This window comes from Halyomorpha halys, unplaced genomic scaffold (assembly GCF_000696795.3).
Source record: "Halyomorpha halys isolate HHAL.00 unplaced genomic scaffold, Hhal_1.1 Scaffold1417.1, whole genome shotgun sequence".
NCBI classification, from domain to species: Eukaryota; Metazoa; Arthropoda; class Insecta; order Hemiptera; family Pentatomidae; genus Halyomorpha; species Halyomorpha halys.
Window position 1 is genome coordinate 152216 of NW_027114332.1, and position 7022 is coordinate 159237.

Genomic DNA, 7022 nt, shown 5'->3' on the forward strand with positions numbered 1-7022 from the left:
AGCTGATGATTCCTTTAGTTTTCCCACCCACTGGAGATCTTAAGGCTCTGTTTCCAGTTTGATTTGTACCGTGTATCCATGTTTGAATTTATATCCTATAATATTACAGAAAATCTTCTTGTTTGATCTCTCCTCGGCCATACTTTGCGTATGGTACATTACTTTAAGTGTCCACAAAACCTAAGTCTTCTTGCTCTCATTTCTGTTTCCAAATCAGGGGTTCCACAGTTAATTTCTCTGTTGTATTTGAGTCTGTATCCTTCTGATGTTATTTTCGTCCCATGGATTCTTCTAAGAATTCTTCTTTCTACTCTCAGCAGTTTCTCCAGACTGAGAAAGGACTTAGACTCTGTTCCTTACAATATCACTGGTTTTACTACTGCACAGTAGAGCCAAACTTTGGCCTTGGAGATGCATTTTTTATTATAAATGCTACTCGTTAAGTAGCATAAATTCTCCAAATTTTTAACCCTGTATTCCGTACTTTATTTCCCCGACAAATTTCTGCTGATTATTTCGCCCAAGTATTTAAAGCTTTTATCCACCTGGATTTTACCGAATTCCGTTCTTATTTCTTTCTTACCAAAGTTGGGGTGTGTAGTCATAAATTTATTCTTCTAGAGGGAGATTATAAGTCCTGTCTTTTCAGCTATTCTCCTTATGGAATTTATCTGTCCAATCACCTCCTCCTCCGACTCTGCCAGAAAGGCCTAGTCATCGACGACATTTTACCAGGACATTGCTCCTCTGATTCCCTATCTTAGCTCCTGATGTTTATTTTTCCCGTAAGGTCCTCATAAATTTGTCGAGATCAATATTGAAGAGAACAGGTGAAAGTCCGTTCCCTTGTCTCACACAGGTTCTTATCTGAAACGTTTTACTGATATTCTCTCTTAATTTTAATTTTTACTTGGTTTCTGTCAATGTTTCCTTCACTAAGTTTATGGTGTTTTGATCGACTCCACATTCCCTTAGTATTTTTGGTAAGGTTTCCCTGTCTACGGAGTCGTATCCTTTTGCAAAATCGACGAAAGAGATATAAAAATTTGTCTGTGGTCTATTGAGATAGTATTTCATTAGAAGCTTTAGACTAAGTATCTGTTCTTGGCAGGACTTCTGCTTCCTGAAACCCCCTTGGTATTCTCTTATTTTGTGGTCTATTTGTAGCTCTATCCTGTTCAGAAGGGCCTTAGAAAAGATCTTGTAGGTAACTGGTAACAGAGAGATTCCCCTGTAGTTGCTCATTTCGGTTTTCGCGCCGTTTCTTATGAAGAGGGTGGATTAGGACGATTTTCCATTCTGCTGGTATTTTCTCTTGTTCCCGGACGTCCTTCAATAGTTCTGTGAGTTTTCTCACTTGGATTTTTCCACATTTCTGCCAGGACGCCGTCTTCACCGGACGGCTTGTTGTTTTTTAACCCCTCGACAATTTCCTCTATTTCTTCCTGTTCCGGGGAGTCGATATTTTGTGGGGAGTTTTCTCTTATTTCCAATTTCTCAGCAGGTTCTTCACAATTTAGAATCCTCTCGAAATAATCGGCCAGAATTTCGCAGTTTCTCTTATCTGTTTGTGCTAGAGTGCCGTCATCTCTCCTCAGCGCAAGTCCTCTGAGGCGAAATCTCCTATTTCTTTCCTAAAGGCTTTGTGGAAAAATCTGGTGTCGTTCCTCTTGAAGCCCTCTACTATTTCCACCAATTGTAGATTGAGGAACTTTTTTTTTTTTTTTTTTTGCAACTTTTCTTTGTATCTGGTATTCCTCTCTTTTCTGTTGGTTCCATAATTTCCATTTCTCCAGTCGCGTTTTAATGGCGTTATCGCACTCCAAGTTCAAGCACGTATGTTTCTTGCGGTTTTTCTCAGGAGCGACCTGTACCGCGGTTTCTGTCAGAAACTTCCTTATCTCTTCCCAGCTGTTCGCTTCCTCGAGTTTTGCACTGCATTCCTGTCTCCTCTCCCACAGTACTTCTCTGTTGACACCATTTATTTTGGTTCTTGTTGTTTTGGTGATCTTCTTAGCTGGTACAATTTTTTTTTTTTTAATTTGGGAGGGAAAGGGGATGTTACGTTAATTCCCCTTTCTTACTCTGACGTTTTGAATTTTTCTATAATTCCTCTTGGATATCGCCACATGATACAACTGGAATTCAATTCAATGTTGTTAAGTATATTTAATAATACGATTTTCAATAGTAATGGTTTATATGACATTATCTAATGAATATTGTCTTTATTAGGGGAGCTGTTAGCGTTATTTTCTATTGAATGTAAGAGATAACATTATCTGTTAATCGCTTATGAACTTCTTCGTTATTTCGTTACTTCTTATCTTTAACCTTATCATTTACGTGTGTTCTTTGTGGAACCACTAAAGGAGGGGGTAAAATGTCTAAAAACACCTCGCACCAGTCCCCACTGACGGGGCCTAATCTATTTGCCGTGTCTCGATTTTTTAGAATATCTAATTTATAACTATGGAATTTGATTGGGTTACTTTTATTGATACTGGCAGTGAACGATCGCCATGACGCTTTTTGTTTATTTTTAGTCGACCCTTTTGTATTCTGCATCTGACTTTTGATATTTTATTAGGTTATCGGTGGAAGGATTATTTTTATATTCTCTAAATGCAATTTTCCTTCGATCAAGAAATTGTTTACATTTGCTATCCCACTAACTTCTGTTATATTTTTATTGAAAAATGTGTGATTAGAACCTAAAAAATTATCATGAACTTTCCATACATAACTGTTGGCATTTGCATCCCCACACATAATTATGGGATGTTGAAAACTATTGAAAAGATTTTGCCAATTATCTTTTGTCGCTTTATTTCCCGGCTTTAATTTTTGTATATGGATATGCTTGCAGCAACTGTGTCAATATTAGAGATTCTATGAAAATTGAAAATTTGTTTAAAGTAGTATTTTGATTTAATTAAAGTCACTACACCTCCATAACCGTGACTTCTATCAGATCTAACGATATTATAACCTGAGAAATTGTCATATTTACCCAGTTTAAACCAAGTTTTCGAGATTAAGGCGTTATCGATTTTTCCTGAAAACAAAAAGTATTCTAGACTATTTTTCTTTAATATGGCAGATCTGGCATACCATTGTAATAATTTTTATGACTCAATCATATTTTTGTGATTGATTATAATTCATATGTAAATATTTATATTTTTAAGTATTGTACATTATCAAGTTCTAATAGAATTTGACATAAATATTAAATATTAATTACTTTCCTGCTTTAGTATATGTTACATCGGGACCTGCTCGTGCTATACTGCAGGTGTCCCGAGTGTAATTTTATGATTAAATTAAATTTGTGGAAAAGGGGGGCTGGAAATTGTGAGACACTTTCTGCTCTTAACATGCATATATTCATTCTATATATAAAGTATTAATCCCTGGAGGGGCAGACAATATTAGTGTGTTAGGTTTTTAATTTGATTTCATTATTTATAGTAATATAAGAAAGTGGGTGGTCTCATGGCATAAATAATAATGTGCTTATCTGTTGACTGTTGGAAATTCGCTGTCGCGGTAACTTCCTCGTCCTATAGCCGCTTCCCTCGTCGAGGTGTACGGTGGGCGAAACGGTGAATACCGTGTATCTTCGCCTGTGTCTGACGTCCTCGTTCCTCCTCAAGGGCTGGCCAGCGTGTCCTGGACTCTGGCGTGATGGTAGGGGTAGGCCAGGTCCTATGCCGCCCCAGCCTAAGCATCATGCAAGGCTTAGGCTGGGGCGGCATTCCAGTTGCAGCGTCTTCGGGGTCTTCCGGTGTTCGCGGAAAGGGGGGGCATCAGGAAATGAGACCCCCGACCCCGACTTTACATAAATCCCAAAAAACAACGGCAAAATCGGATTACTTAAATCCGACAGTATATTTATTTGTACACACTATACTGTGATTGGTTGTGTGGGCAACAAAGGAACCAAAAAATCTCCAATAATATTTTCTCTTAATCACGCATTTTTGACATAGGGACTCAAAATTTCAAAAAAACTCAAAATCCTCTACCTTTTACGACGGTAATTTGATTTCTAACGTAGTTTTTTGTACTATTAACCGAATTATTTATGGCTAGATTGCTGTAATGTTGGGAAGGTTATCATGAAGGTCAGGATTATTTCATGGTATTACCGAGTTATAATACCCTCTATTTTTGCTTTCAGCCTCGTTTTAAGTCAGATTATAGTAACTCATTTGCTCTTTGATGTTTTTCTGCTTAAAGAATTCGGGGCAAATTTCTTTAGCCAGAGAGGAGTGGTTACCACGGCAGTTCATACATTTTAATAGTGAATTCGGTGGGCATTTTTCGTTTTTTGTTCCATGCTTTTCAGCGCATCTCCAGTACCGTATTATAGTACTTTTGCATTAGGATGTATTATGACCGTACCGTCAAACAAGATTATATAACAGATCTGACATTGTATAACAGATTGGATGAATGGATGGAAATCGCACCTCACATGGTATGTCGTAATGTATCGAGGCAAAAGTTGATCTCTGAACTTAATTAATCTTGATATAGTAGGTTTAAACTAAACAGTATTGTTTTCTTTATTAATAATTCTTTTTTTAAAACGACTTACATTAATAATTTTTTGAGTGACAGAATATGTTTTTAAATTATCAAGTATTTACGATTCTGTTAATTTCAAGTTGACATCCCTTATAACTCCCTTTTATTATAAACTAAAACTAGGTATGTAAACGTTAAATTGTTGTCTTTTTAAAATTTTTGGACATTACTAAAGCATTCGCTTGTTCTATTTATCGGATTTCTGCTTTAACTCGGTTTCTACTTAGATTATTAATACCTAAAATATTATTATATATTTATGGGCACGATTTATGTAGTATTTTCCCGATTGATTGAGTGTAAACGTCCTATTACAGCTCCATCTTTGGAGTTACTTTCAACAAATACAAAGTAAGGTCCTAAATCTGATCGTTCATAAACTCTTTCTGTTTTAATATTGTTTTTCCCAAGGTTTGTATTTGTTTGAGGAATTATTTCGAAAGGTTTACCGAGGAGACAGAGGAGTTAAGCCATTTCCTAAAAGGGGGTGATCGACTGATTGCGTTTGGAAGAGGACGGTAGTAGGTATAAAAGGTCGGTTCTGGGCCAGTAGGAGGATCGTTTTTGGACTTTGGACCCTAGCCTCGACCCTACCTTAACCACTGGTCACGTGACCTATGGCAGGAGATTTGAATTCAAATATTCGGCTCGACCCTCCCTTAAGCACTCACGTGGTCCGACACGTGACCAGTCACATGTTCATTAGCCAGCCAATCGGAGGCTAGTATTTGGTCACGTGACCCCCTGGCGGAGGATTTACATTCAAATTTAGTTCGACATAACCTTAACCACTCACATGATCATCAGGCCAGGCCCTATTTTAATTCATGTGACTGCCACCAGGAGCTGAGTATGCCCGGCCGCCATTTTGTCATTATGAGTCTCGCGTTACCCCCACCACCCATTGATGGATTGGGTACCCACTTTCATACTACAACCAGTGGCTGAGTGTACCCGGCCGCCATTTTGTTTTTATGCTGTTTGAGAGGCTTACGGGTTTAGCAGAGGCTGAGTGTACCCAGCCCCCATTTTGTTTTTTGGTCGCCGCAATTTTTATTACGAGGGTCTCGCGATCTGTTTCTTTTCGTTCAGCGCCATATTGGTCACGTGACTTACGGGTTTGGAAGAGGCTGAGTGTACACAGCCGCCATTTAGTTTTTGATCGTCACCATTTCATTATGAGTCTCGCGTTACCCCCACCACCCATTGATGGATTAGGTACCCACTTGGTTATCACTCCAAGAATAAAAATACAAAGATAAGATACAATGATAAGAATAAAAATAAGTAACAATGCCAAGAGTAAAAAATTTTTATATAAAAATACGTAAAATATACAGTTAAAAATACAGGAGATGTACATAAATAAAAACAATACGGGGAAGGAAAAAAAAATTGAGATTAAATAAACGTCATGAAACAATAATAATTATACATAAATAAGTAAAAATAAAGATACAAAATTATAATAAATGGGCAAAGAAAAAGTCAAGGAACCTAACCTACCTGTTCAGAACAAACAGGTGAACAGTAGGAAGGAGTGGGGAGTTGGCTCCTCCCACCAGCCGTTCAACGGTTTTATTTCAATTTAAAATACGTTGCGTAGAAGTAAGAAGTAAGAAAAATAATTAAACAATGATAACCACTGTAGTATTTATATATCATGACAATAATCATTTATCTATACTGATAATAGCAATAGTAAAGATAACAGGAGTAACATGAAAAACAAAGTGAAATAAGGTAATTTAAAAATCGGAAGTGAAAGTTTACAAAATAAAATAAAAATATATATAAAAGTACAAGGTGAGATGTAGAAAGAAGTACATAAAAAGATTAAAAATAAATAATAAAGTATAGAAATAAGTGAAAAAAAAAGTGATGGAATGTTAACAATAAAGGTGATGATAATGCTAAGTTAAAAGAAACATGAGAAATACCAGTTTACCAAAAACAAGACAAAGTAAATGTGAAAGATAATAAAAATAGATGAATAAATATAAGTACATGCAGCGATGGATAATTTAAATGATAAAGAGATAACAAACAAGAGAAAAAAACAAATGTATAATAGAAAAATATTTGGTGATGATAATAAAATGAGCATAAAATTATTTAATCTTAATTAAGTTTAATATATGGCTGTATGTATGCGTGGTACAGTTTTTATCGATTTTGTGGTTAACTGGAAGGGGTTCAAGATGTATACAAATGGATTCTGAGATGAGTCTCTTTTGATAATTTGGAACAGTGGCTAAAATAATGGTATGGTCAAAATCAATAGCATGATTAAGTGTAAGGGCATGTTCTGAAAGTTTGGAAGCGGATGAGTTGACTCAGTTGAGTTGGATGAGATGACTCATCCCTCAACTTATTTCTGATCTGAAATATATATATAAAAATACGTAAAATATACAGTTAAAAAT